The sequence below is a fragment of the Diabrotica virgifera genome, chromosome 8 (genome assembly GCF_917563875.1).
Source record: "Diabrotica virgifera virgifera chromosome 8, PGI_DIABVI_V3a".
NCBI lineage: Eukaryota > Metazoa > Arthropoda > Insecta > Coleoptera > Chrysomelidae > Diabrotica > Diabrotica virgifera.
This window is the reverse complement of record NC_065450.1, coordinates 39,742,980-39,757,492: the sequence shown is the minus strand read 5'-3', so window position 1 is coordinate 39,757,492 and position 14,513 is coordinate 39,742,980. Positions and strand designations below refer to the sequence as shown.

Here is a 14,513-nt window from a genome sequence, read left to right as displayed (position 1 = left end):
GTAGTCTTTCAGTATTTTCTTCATAAAAGTTATGAATTTTTAAAAATCAAAGGTGCAGATTCGTGAATTGCAAAGTTATATCGCAAAAATTAAGTGAAAAACAAAAAAATGTATCTATTTGATTACGTTTATGTTAAACCATAGAGCTCAAAGAAGTTTTATGGGGAGTTTTAGGTCTAGATGTGGTATAGAAAAAATATGGTGCACCTTTTAATTTAAAAAAAACATGGTTTAATTTTTTTTATTTTTTGGGCAAAATTTGCGATTTTGACAAAGTTCTCTCACCTAAAATTCAAAATAAATTTGATTTTCGTTTTCAGCACCATCAAAAATATGAAGTAAGACCAAAATTAGCCATTCACCACCAATGATCACCATCTCGAAAATTTAGCGTTATTTTGGGGATTTATAACGTAGATATTATAAGTTGCACCATTTATTTTCTATAAAACATTTTGATCCAAAACTTTCCAGAAAACTTCTTTGTAGTACTCATGTTTTATTTTTGAATTTGATTTAAAATCTATATTTCAAATTTTGTCAGTCAAATTTTGCGATTAAACTTTTCAATTCACGAATCTGCACCTTGTAATTTAAAAGATTCATAACTTTTACTAGAATAAGACTAAAAGCTTAAGACAGAAACCAATGTCTTCAAAAAAGTGAGCGATATATATAGTGTACAGACTTTAGAAAAAAATATTAAAACGGGCCAGAGTTGTAGCGAGCTAAACGCAAAAAACGTAATTTAATTTTAATTTTATTTTTAGGGTACAATTGCAATTTTGACAATATTTTCCCACTTAAAATTTAAAATAAATTTCATTTTTGTTTTCATCACGGTCAAAAACATAATCTAAGACCACAATTAGCCATTCAACACCATGGTCAGTATCTCGAAAAATAAGCGTTATATTGGGGATTTCTAATGTCGACATTAAAAGTTGCACTATTATTCTTTTCTATAAAATATTTTGATCTAAAACTCACCAAAAAACTTCTTTGTATTCTCTATTTTAACATAAACGTGATTAAGCAGTTAAATTTTAAACTTCGTCACGCACCTTTTTCTTTGAAAAATTCATAACCTTTATCAGGATAAGAATAAAAGCTTGAAACAGGTACCGTTGTCTTTAGAACTGTTAGAGCTATATATTTTAAAAATTTTAGAAAAAAATATTAAAATGGAACAGAGTTGTAGCGAGGAAAACGCAAAAAAACGTGATTTCATTTTTTTATTTTTAGGGTCAAATTGCGATTTTGACAATGTTCCCCCACATAAAATTTAAAATAAGCCTCATTTTCGTTTTCAGCAGCATCAAAAACATACACTATGACTAAAATTGGCCATTCACCTCTGCGTGGTCTGTATCTCGAGAAATAAGCGTTTTTTTGGGGGTGCTCCGCTCGTCTATTAACCTTGCTCGCATGTATTGGCAAATGAAAAAAGTTTTCAAATTATATAAACAAATTGCACATCGGTGATAGTGGATTTAAAATTGGTTTTACGGCAAACATCTAGCAACGTAAGTGTTATTAATTCGTAACCTTGTATAAGGTCATCATTAATAAATTATTATTTTTATTATTAATAATGATATCTAAATAGTGCGTGTAAGTTCGATTATATAAATTTCTTATTCGGGAATAAGGAAAAGGTTGGTAATACTAAAATTTTACAATAGCTCCTGCCAAGATTCATAGCGTTTCGCTGTTTATTTTTACTCTGGGCTAATTAGCAAAATACAAGGAAAAGTTATTTACCAGCAATTTTATTGCTGGAATCGAATCTTATTATTGTATGTATTAATAATAGAGATATGCAAAGTCCGCAGATAGTGTGCTACTTTTTTTATAAACAAAATGGCGCCCGAAAATCGTGTTTTTTTTTTAAATTTTTGCTCTATAACTCCAAAGATTTTAACTTTAGACCAAAAACACTCAAATAAAAATTCACGGCAATTAAATTCTGCATAGAGACGTGTTTTTTCCGATTTACTTCGACGAAAACTTTCCCCGGAAAAAGCGGGTTTTTCCAACAAAATCTTTAATATTCAAGTAAACTTTTAGATAAGTAGTTGTTAATCAATAATTAAATAACTTGGTAACGCAAAAGCCCTTTCCATATATATTATTATAATTCCACAAGTCTATGGAAATTGAATGAACAGTTTAGCAACAATTAAAATGTTAATTAAAAATTTACGGTCGCTATAATAATGACAATAATTACGATGCATAAGAATAACTATGATTTTTTCATAAAAAGAACTATACCTATCTAATGTACTCTCCAGAATTGAAATTGGACTATTTAAGCGGCCTCAGGAATATTTTAAAATTATAAACAATTTTTTGGTTTATAAACAAATAGAATATTTTGGGAAATATTAAACTAAATTAAATTGTGAAAACGGTATTCGAAAGACAGCGGCAGGACGCTTCTTTTAAAGAGAAAATGTTTAATTATGACGAGTGGTTCCTGAGATAGAACAGGTCAAAATTGACCGGAATTTACGGCAAAGATATAAACAATGGGATCATAATTTTCAAACCATCACCTATTTATTTTTGTCCTCTTTCTCCACACCGATTTTCATATCTTTAAAATCCTCATAACATATATTATTATAATAAAAACTATCGGTAATACTTGTGAAAATTGCCAAAAATAGCAAAAATTTAATCAAAAATTAGGTTGGAGAAAATGTAACCCTCAAAGTTCAAAATCGGTATACGTTAACAAAATGCATTTTCTCGGCTTCCCATGGAGCAATTTCCTTCATTCTTTTTTTGTTCCCTAATAACTCGAGTAGAGGCATCGAAATAACGCATTACTAAATGTCAAACTTGCTTTTGTTTTGTTCTAATAGATTAATTTATTTATAAGAACAGAAAATTACATATTTTTTCCAGTTATAGGCTTTTTTTTAGATAAACTTACTACAAGTGTAACTTTTAAAGTTAAAAACGTAAATATTCTCATTTGAAAGCTGTATAATTATTTAAACAATTTTTATTTAAACAAATTAAAACATTGTGTTATAATAAATAAATTAATTTATTATAACAAAACAAAAGCAAGTTTGACATTTAATAATGCATTAGTTCGATGGCTCTACTCGAGTTACTTGGGAACAAAAAAAGAATGAAGGACATTGCTCCATGGGAAGCCGAGAAAATGCATTTTTTTTAACGTATACCGATTTTGAACTTTGAGGGTTACATTTTCTCCAACCTAATTTTTGATTGGAATTTTGCTATTTTTGGCAATTTTCACACGTATTATCGATAGTTTTTATTATAATAATATATGTTATGAGGATTTTAAAGATATGGAAATTGGTGTGGAGAAAGAGGACAAAAATAAAAAAAGGTGATGGTTTAAAATTATGATCCTATTGTTTATATCTTTGCCGTAAATTTCGGTCAATTTTGACCGGTTGTATCTCAGGAACCACTAATCATAATTAAACGTCTTTTCTTTTAAAAGAAGCATCCTGCCGCTGTATTTCGAATACGGTTTTCACAACTTAATTTAGTTTAATATTTCCCGAGATATTCTATTTGTTTATAAGCCAAAAAATTTTTTATAAATTTAAAATATTCCTGAGGCCGCGTAAATAGTCCAATTTCAATTCTGTAAAGTATATTAGATAGGTATAGTGTCTTTTTATGAAAAAATCATAGTTATTCCTATGCATCATAATTATTGTCGTTATTATAGCGAACGAAAATTTTTAATTACCGTTTCAATTGTTGCTAAACTGTTCATTCAAATTCTATCGGCTTCTGGAATTATAATAAATACGGAATGGGCTTTTACGTTACCAGGCTATTTAATTACTGATTGACAACTACTTATCTAAAAGTTTAGTTGAAAATTAAGGATTTTGTTGGAAAACCCCGCTTTTTCCGGGGAAAGTTTTCGTCGAAGTAAATCGGAAAAAACACGTCTCTATGCAGAATTTAATTGCGGTGAATTTTTATTTGGGTGTTTTTGGTCTAAAGTTAAAATCTTTGGAGCTATAGAGCAAAAATTTAAAAAAACACGATTTTCGGGCGCCATTTTGTTTATAAAAAAGTAGCACACTATCTGCGGACTTTGCATATCTATATTATTAATATATACATCATAAGATTCGATTGCACCAATAAAATTGCTGGTAAATAACTTTTCCCAAAAATGGCCTATTCTCCGATAATCAGCCCAGACTATTTTTAATTTAACAACCTACACCAGATAAATTGGCAAATAAGACATTCTTTGATAAAGTTATTTAATAACTGATTTTGATAAATTGAGTGATAACAATAATAGCCTAATAAAATAAAAAAAAAGTCAAAGTGTATATTCGTACAGGTTGAAACAAATTTTATATCAAAGTTTAGTTGGGTACAAAAGATATTTTCAAGAAAGTGTCCAAATCATACAAGGGGATCATTGTTGAAATTGATATTGGGTAAATTGAGCGGCCGTGGGTAACGGCATAAACGCTGGCCTCATACGCCAGTAGACGTGGGTTCGATCCCTGCCAAAGACAAACCATTTTCATTTCCAATAATGACACGAGCCGTCTCACCGTGCCTCGGAGAGTACGTTAAGCCGTCGGTCCCCCTGGGCTAGTGTACATCGACACTAGTTACTTGAAACAGGGTAAAAGATGTAATTGGCGCTGGAACTATCCGAAAGGATCTCCCCGGCAAAAATGCCATACGATATTATATTATTATTATTGTTGAAATAATTAAAAAGGGGTCATTTTTGCAAAAAAAAAATACTTTTTTAACTGCTGAGGTAATTCACTTATTAATGAAGGTCTATGGGATATTTTTCTGCAAAGATAAAGGGTAAATCTTTTACATAAGACATACTAAATTAAATTTGACCCCCTATTTATTTAAATAATTGTATATAAAACTTTAAAAACAAATTTGCAAAAATTATTTTTAGCGTTTTAAATAAGCACTATAGAATATCTTATTTTACAGGCATAGTTGCGCTATGCTACCAGTATTAAGCAAAAAAAATTGGTTAAAAATTATTTAATAGTTTTTGAGATATTAAATTTGTTTATTAAATGTTATTATATTTTCAATTTCAAAAACGCGGTTGCTGCCAAAGAAATATTCACCTGCATACGATCTCATTATTTTTAGTTTTGTGTAGATTTTTGATAAATATATTGATAAATTCAAATTTCAATTAAACGCCCCCCTAAAATGGCATTTGAAAATTATTCAAATTTGTTTGTAATTTGTTTCTTTTTGGTAACGTCGCGGGGATTAAGTATTTTGAAATGCCGTTTCAATAATTGTGTTCCTGGGAATTTTTTACTAATTAACAAAATTGTTTTGTCGTTTTTTCTTCTTCGTCTTTTCCTTGGAGTTATATTACTACGGGCCCTTTTAGGGTTAAATTTCATTAAAATGTAGAATTTCTGAGTTGTAGATTCTAAACCTAAAAATATTAAGATTTAACTAAAATCTCTTTAATAAAATGTGGCTGCTTACGGAGTTACAGGGTGTTTTATTTAAAAATTTAAAAAATATTGTTACCAAGTACTTTAAAACTATTTGACGTATCCTTATCATACTTGGTAGAAAGTGTGGCTATTATACGTCCTACTAAATTGTGATTAATAAACGTTTCTAGCTAGTGCCAGAGGCGTACGACTGTGGATAGTGAATGTTTGACCCTTCCCAAATTCTACCCCTCTGAGTTAATTACTATTTTAGCGAAATTTTTAGATTTTCCAATACTTTGTATGTAAATAACTTTATTGGTATCGATAAAGCCATCAGTTTGCGAGATATCGGAAGTTTAAAATGAATGAATGAATGAATGAATCAAAATAACTATGCTGTTTCATTTTTAACGTCCAATATCTCGAAAACTAATGACTTAATCGTTACCAGTAAAGAGTATATTATTTACATAGAAAGTATTGGATAATCGAAAAATGTTCCTAAAATAGTAATTACTTCAGTGGCGTAGAATTTGGGAAGGGTCAACCATTAACTATCCCCTGTCGTACGCCTCTGGTAGTGGCTAGAAACTTTTATTTATCACAATTTAGTAGACTATATAATACCCACACATTCTACCAAGTATGATAGGGATACGTCAAATAGTTTGAAAGTACTTGGTAAAAATAATTTTTAAATTTTTAAATAAAACACCCTGTTACTCAGTAAGTAGCCACATTTTATTTAAGTGATTTTAGACCAATCTTAATATTTTTAGGTCTAGAATCTACAACTTAGAGATTAGACATTCTTAATAAAACTTAACCCTAAAAGTAATATAACTCCAAAAAAAAAACGAAGAGGAAAAAAGGACGAAAAAATTTGTTAATTAGTGAAAAATTCCCAGCAACCCAATTATTGCAACGGCATTTCAAAATATTTAATCCCCGGTACGTTATTAAACAAACAAATTATAAACAAATTTGAATAATTTTCAAATGACATTTCAAGGGGAAGTTTAATCGAAATTTGAATTTATCAATACATTTATTGAAAATATACATAAAAATAAAAATAATAAGATTTAGTACAGGTGAATATTTCTTTAGCAACAACCGCGTTTTTGTAATTGAAAATAGAGTAACATTTAATAAACAAATTCAATATCTCAAAAAATATTAAATAATTTTGGACCAAATTTTTTTGTTAATACTGATAACATGGCGCAACTTCTCCTGTAAAATAAGATATTTTATAGTTTTTATTTAAACTGCTAAAAATATTTTTGCAAATTTGTTTTTAAAATTTTATGTATAATTATTTAAATAAATAGGGGGTCAAATTTAATTTAGTAAGTCTTATGTGAAAGATATACCCTTCAACTTTGCAGCAAACAATCCTATAGACCTTCATTAGTAATTGAATGACCTCAGCAGTTAAAAAATATTTTTTTTGCAAAAATGACCCCTTTTTAATTATTTAAACAATGATCCCCTTGTATGATTTGGATACTTTCTTGAAAATATCTTTTGTACCCACCTAAACTTTATTATAAAATTTGTTTCAACCTGTACGAATTTACATTTTGATTTGCATGTAGTGTAATTTTATTTTACTAGACTATAATGTAATAAACAAAATATGCAAAGGATTAAACGTCATTTTTTTTACATATAAACTAGTCCAGGCTATATCGGCGCCCCCGTTAGGTAAACTATTCCGATTAAATTTTTGCACAAAGTTACTCAAAAAGAGGCCTTTATAAGAAATCCACAGGGTGCTAGACGGTGCCGTGGTCGAAAATTTGTTTAAACGATTTTTGTAAACAAATTCACAAAACTTTTTTTGTTAGTTCAGACAATCTTTTTAGATTCTTTGGGTCATTCTGAGCAAAAAAGGTAATTTTTCTCTAAAACTGTTTGTTGTCGAGTTATATGCGATTTACAATTTAAAAAACGCGAAAATAACTACATATTTCCTAGGCTTAATAACTCGGTTGAAAATAATCATTATGAAACTCAGTAACTGACCAAATCAAAGTTATAAGCCCGCTCTACAAGATCCTAAAGTTTTTGTCATTATTTTCATCATTGTTAATAATTAAAAATAACAGCTTAATAATAAAATAATGACATACATTTCTTCAGGACCTTGTGTAGGGAGCTTTGATTTGGTCACTTTCTGACTTTCATAATACTTAATTATTTTTAAGGCCATCGGTACAAATTTCGCAAATATTTTACGGGTATCCCTACTTTTTCTGTCTTTACACGGCAAATTACGTGTAGTAAAATTCACACTGGTATGGATATGTAAACATTACTAGAATGTCATTCTACTTGAAAATGTCATCATTAATTTAAAGAGATGGCTTTTGAAGGTTCTTGGATAACTGTTATTTTTATAATTGCAAATTATTAATTCAAGTAATTATTAATTAAAGTGATTTTTTAATAATATATTGTTACTATGGAACGCTTACAATTTTGAACAGCAACACAAAAATACTTGGATCTCTAACAACAAAATACTTGGATCACAGATTATATTATCCTGATGTATTTTCTGCTTGGTTTTTCCACAAATAATACACAATAAATAACTTTTTATTAAGCTCAGGTCTTAAATCAATAATTTATCAAATACACTATATAACAATATTATTTAATCAACAACTCAAAATATTCCCGATGCCATGTCAAATATTTAAAATTGTCACTGATTGTCACTGTCTGACTGACAGTATGCTGACAATATTCTATTCGACTGAGCGCGTTGTATGAAAAAGATAGATTTGGAAATATTACCACGGACATTGTGTTAATTTTTTTCGAATCCTGAAAAAACCAATAAATATTTTTGAAAAATTTAAACGCAGAATGAAAGGCTATATTATTAACGAGGCCCAAAAGTCCCTTAGAATAAAAAAAAGTTTATTTTGAGTGAGATATTTTAAATTAAATATCACACTAAATTTTCTCTTAGTTTTTCACCCTTGTAACTTATTAAATAAACATTATAAAAGTTCTCAGAGACTTTCGGCTCTCGCCAATAACGTAATCCTTCATTCTGCGTTTAAATTTTTCAAAAATACTTATTAGTTTTCCCGGATTTGAAAAACATGGATCCTAATTTGGATAGCATTGCAGCCGAAAATACGTACCCATCCTCTTAAGCGAGTTATTAAGACTTGAAAATGGCCATTTTGGCAATTTTCAAATTTTAAATCGCGTATAACTCGACAACAATCAATCTTAGAGAAAAATCAGTGTGTGTGTGTGTGTGTGTGTGTGTGTGTGTGTGTGTGTGTGTGTGTGTGTGTGTGTGTGTGTGTGTGTGTGTGTGTGTGTATGTGTGAGAGAAAAAATGGCTTGGATGAGGGTCCGTTAGCCACATATTTTTATTTTATTTTTACCTCAATTTATTAGTTTTGTTATATTTATACCTATTTCACTTAAATTACTATATTTTTATTTATTTCAAGTAGTTAATTAGAAATTTAAATATTTCCATTTTATGACAACTTATTAGATATTCTTTACTAATTGGAAAATGAACTTTTGTTTGTCGTAAATTGTAATATAATTGATGTGTATATCTCTCGTTAATTTTGCATTCAAAGAAAATATGGTTCAAATCTCTAATCGAAATATTATCACAAAAACAGACTGATGAATTAACTATTCCTAATTTGTGCAGATGTGCCTCATATTTTCCGTGTCGAGTTTTTAATCTGACGATAGTAGAAATATCTTGCTTTGGCAGGTTATACTTAAATATGTATTCAGGTGGCGGAGGAAGTTCTTGATGTAAAGAAAAATATAAATTTTTTGATATGCTTGAAATATTTTTCCATTGTTTTTTCCATATTTTATTTATTCTAGCTTTGACGTCATTTATTGCATCTGTCGATAAGATCTGAGTTAGAATCTCACCATTTTTTATTGCTTCTTTGGCCAACTCATCCACTTTCTCATTACCCAGTATACCGGCATGCCCTTTTGCCCATATAAAAACTACTTCCACTTTAGACAAATTATTTTTTATATTACATAAAATTTTTGATTTGTATGAACTAAAATCAGTGTTTTCAGTTGCATATATTACAGATCTGGAGTCTGTTATTATCACAGCTTTTTCAATATTATTCTCTTTAATCCATTCTAGAGCTTTTCGATGGCTATAATCTCAGCTGTAAAAATGCTACTAATACTAGATAATTTGTAATTATTATGTTGATGGGTATTTTGCACATACATAGCACATCCTACTCCTGTTTGATTTTTAGAACCGTCTGTGTAAATTACTGTGTAATCCACAAAGTCGCTCAGTATAGATTTTACTAAAATATTATTTAAATGATTTGATTCTGTATATTTAAGAATTATGATTCTTGGCTTTTTAATCAAAGTTTTATACGGAAATTTATAAATTGGTAATAATTTGCTGTTGCGTTAATTTGTATAATTCCTGGTTTCAATGAATGCATCTGTTAGTGGTGGTGAATTTTTTATTCTCCAATATTTGCTAGTTTTCCATGTTTAATAAAGCCAGATTTGTTAAAAGGTCTGACTCAGTGTTTCTTAGCTTTATGCAGTATTTTTGAGCTAAAAATTGTCTACGTAAATTTAATGGGATTTCATTACACTCTGCTGGCATAACGTTTGTTGGAGTGGATACCATTGCACTTAAACATATTCTCAAGCATCTGTATTGTATCCGATCTAATATTTATAAATTGGTATTGCTTGCTGATCCATATATCCAACACCCATAGTCCACGACTGACCGAATACAAGCATTGTAGAACAATAAAGCTGTTTTTCCCCATTTTCTGTTGGTAATACACCTTGGTATATTTATTTTTTTTTTGACACTTACCTCTGATGTATTGAATATGTTTAGTCCACAGAAGTTTATTATCTCAAGCAAGCAAGCAATTTGATTCAACCCGACCTGTGGGAGATGTCCACCCTATCGAAAAAGTACATTCGGGTGTAACAATTCATTGGGGCGAGGTGTTTTGACCCGAGTTTAAAACAGGGATCACCCCACCTCGCTCCAATGCCCCAGGCCATCCCTTCCCCCCCATAGCATGCTGATGCGCGATGGGGGCACAACTATCGTAGCCAAATGCTCTTCACAATGGAATCCTGGGTAATAAGATTCCAATGTGGTGCCCTAATCGAATTACAAAACTAGGCCAGCGTGAAGCGCTCTATGCCTTTATCTTCTATTTACTTATCCGCGGTACTAAAATTGCTTGCTTGGGCCCCAAGTCATTGTACCAAGCCCCACTGAGCTCGGTCCAATGACTTGGTGCTCAAGAATTTTATGATTTTTTTTATTTTTTATGATTTTTTGGTGGCTTATCCCTATTTTGTTTTTTTGTTTTTTTTTTGTTTGGCTTGCGCCTTTTCCTCTATTTTCTTATCTGGTCGTGATGTTGGACCTACGCTTGGGTTGTGTGTTTCTTCGGCACTTGGTGTTTCGAGCTACGAAGTGACTACTACTTTCACTTTTACTTTTTCTTTTACTTTGTCACTCTTTGTTTGCTTTATTCGATTCACTTTATTCCACTATTTGCTGTTTAGGACGTTTGTGCTTCCATCGGTGGAACGTGTCATACCCTAGCAGCTCTCGCAGTATGTGACTTGGGTGGTGCTCCAGCTCCGCGAATTTGACCCTTGCCTTATCTGTCATCATTTCGGTGACTCTCACCTTTTGAAGTTCTCTAAATAGGAATCTTTCTGCGACGTATCTTGGGACTCTGGCTGCTTCTCTTAACCTTCTGATGACCAACCTTTTTTTGTTACACGGATGACCAAGGGGGGAAAAATGACCCCAGGTCAAAAATGTCAAAAATGACAATTAACAAAAAATGAAGTTTTTTTTAATTTTTTTTATGGCATAGACTTTATGTCATTCAGCCAGTCACAACATGAGTATTAGTGTCATGTGTAGTGTGTATGTTGAGTAAGTGTCTTGTTATTTTGCAAAGTCGACGTCATTAGCGTAAAACTACTTGGAATTACACATTATAGACGGTATTTTACTAAACATCAACTTCGGAATATATTTTTTATTCGTAAAATATAGGGAATTTTTTTTATTTCAAAATATGAGGATATCTAGAATGATATTAAAGTCAAATAAAAAAATAATGAGTTAAAAATTGAAAATACTTTTGAATTTATTAAAGAAAAACGTACGCTGGGGTCACAATTTCCCCCGCTTGGTCATCCGAAGGTTAAGCTGCTGTTGTGGACCGCTTGTATCTTCTTTTTGTGGGTGTTGCATACTTGTCCCCATGCGAGAGATGCGTATGTTAATACCGGTAATATTATGCTATGTATTAGTCTTAACCTCGTTTTTAGTCTTAGTTTATTTTTCTTCCTGTGAGTCCTCTTAAAGTTGCTCTCGCCATGTTGGTCTTCTGGACTGTGGCTTCTACGTATTTTTGGAAGGTTAATCCTTTGTCCATGATGACTCCCAGGTATTTAGCTTCATTTTTCCACTCGATGGGGTTGTTCAGCACCGTCAGCTCTTCTTCTGGCTGTTGTCTTCCTTTCTTATATAGTACCACTTGCGTCTTTTCGGAGTTGATGGCTATCTTCCATTTTATACACCATTCCTCGATGTCTTCTAACGCTGTTTGCAGGTTGGTCACTGCGATGTCTACGTTTCTGTGTTTGGCCGCTATCGCTGTATCGTCGGCGTAGAGGCTCATTAGGGTACCTGGTGTCCTAGGTACGTCAGCGGTGTATATTGTGTACAGCAGAGGTGACAGGACCGCTCCCTGTGGCACTCCAGCCTCCGGGTTTCTGAGCTAGTACAGGACTTGTCCTATCCGAACCCTGAAACTCCGGCCGCCTAAGTACGAGGAGATCAGCCTCGTCATCGCTCCGTTGTACCCATAACCTCGCATTTTGTATATGAGCCCTTTGTGCCATATTATGTCGAAAGCTTTGCTTACGTCCAGGAATGCTGCTCCAGTGTACTGCTTGTCGTTGAATCCAGCTGCTATGTACTCAGTTAATCTGAGTACTTGTAGCTCGCTGGAGTGCTCTGGTCTGAATCCGAATTGAGCTTCTGGGATTATCTCTAATCTGTTTGTTTCCGTTTGCAGTCTGCTGAGGATAATTCTTTCCACTATCTTGCTGATCGCTGGAAGTAAGCTGATTGGCCTGTAGTTCTGCGGGAATGTGTGGTTCTTGCCAGGTTTTGGGATCAGGATGACATGGACCTCTTTCCATCTGTTCGGGAATATTTTGTAACTTAATATCGCGTTCACTATGTTTGTAAAGTACACTATAGCTCTTAAGGGCAAATACTTTAGGGCTCTATTTGTTATTTCGTCTAGACCAGGCGCTTTTCTCGGTGAACTATTTCTTACATGTTCGTTGATTTCTTCCGGTGATGTTGGGGGAATGATGTCTTCTGGGTCCTCTGGTCTTTTTTCTTGCTCTTCGACTTCTTCCATGAAGTCTACGTCCTCGTCTTGGTGGAAGTTTAACCTGCATTATCTTTCGAGTGTAGACCTCTTCACCTCTGCTTTCTCTTCTATGGTATACACCATGCCGTTTTCTCCATGTAATGGGGGGATGGGTTTTCTGTCGCTTCTCATCATTTTCTGGAGCTTCCAAATATTTCTCATGTTTGAGACTAGTTCTTCCATCTCTTGTACAAAGTTGTCCCATTTTTCGGTGCGGTGTAGTTGTAGAGCCGTTTTGACCTCTCTGTTTAGTGTATTTGCCCAGGTTTTGTCTACTCGGTTTCTTGTTCTTCTGGCTATTTTCTTCGCTCTATTTTTTTCCCTTATCAAGTCTTGTACTTCTTGTAGTATGTCTTTGAACCTTCCAGTGTGGATCTCGACTTCTTCCTCTGTTGTGCTGTTTCTAATTGCTTCTTGCTTCATTGCCACTATGTCTTCGTTATTTTCTATATAGCTATTTAGTAGTCGTCCGTTTCTGTTCGTAGCTCTATCGTTCCAGTTGGGGGATCTTGCATTCAGGTCTCCTATTATTATCGATGTTTAGGAACGCATCTAGGTCATCGTCCATTAATGGGTCTAGCGGTCTTACGTAGGCTGATGTTATTCTGACTATGCCTTGCCTCATTTTCACTTCTATTTTTGCTGCCTCCATGTTTACAAGTGGTGGGGTCGTGAATCTTGTGTGTTTAATTCCCTTCTTGACTAGGATGGCCGTTCCTCCTGATCTTCTTGTGAGGTCGTTCCTATATACATCGTACCCAGGAAACTTTAGGTTAAAGTTGTTTGTAAGCTTGGTGTCCTGTATTGCTACGATGTCCATCTCGTATCTGTTGGCGAGTTCGTCCATGATATTCTGATTTGTTGATATGCCGCCCGGATTCCAGGAGCCTATCCTCAAGTATCCCCTGTCTGCCTGCATTACTTCTGTGTCTGCCTGATGCCTAGGATAACTTCTTGGACTACCTTAGTCACTATGTTGGTGACCATTCTGACTAGGTAGTCTTCGTCTTGAGGAATCGCTGTGTTGTTCTGTGTTTGTTGTTGTTTGTTTGTGTGGCTTGGGCGTAGGATACCCCGGTTGCCTGCTGTCGTCTCTTCGTTTGTTGTGGCCTCTGTGGTGGAGGTCTTCTCCAGATTGGGCACCTAGGGCATCCTCTGTAGTTGGCTGGATGGCTTCCATTGCACTTAGCACATGTCACCTTCACTTCTCTGGCTCGTTTGCACAGCTTTGAGGGGTGATCTTCTCCGCATTTCACACATTTTGGGTCCTTGTGGCACGCGTTCTGGGCATGGTGGTAGCCTTGGCAGTTGAAACACTGCGTTGGTCCGGTCGCTTTGTGTAGGTCCTCTACCACGACCTTCATGTGGCACAGATTTGTGATACGCTTTGCCTTTTCGACGTCCTCATGGTCCAGAGTCAGGATGAACATGGGTAGTTGTCTTTTTGGGCCTACTTTGGTTGACATATTCTTCGCCGGGTGACAGGATATTTGGTACTGTGCTGCCATCTCTTCTTGGATTGCCTGTTCTGTGGTGTTCGTGGGCAATC

General features: G+C 33.3%; 1 protein-coding gene across 4 annotated transcripts in view; it reads left to right on the top strand.

Moving 5' to 3' along the window:
- The window catches only part of LOC126889576 (cytochrome P450 6k1-like), a 122,380-nt gene that overhangs the window by 63,201 nt on the left and 44,666 nt on the right, over positions 1-14,513 (top strand). Inside the window, exon 1 of one of the 4 annotated variants that reach the window (XM_050657968.1) lies at positions 1,431-1,526. The exons of 2 other annotated variants lie outside the window; for them this stretch is intronic. The gene's annotated coding sequence lies outside the window, so the exon portion shown is untranslated. Of the gene's footprint in view, positions 1-1,430; positions 1,659-14,513 lie in introns of those variants that run through there. One more of the 4 variants, XM_050657969.1, reaches the window with a different exon arrangement.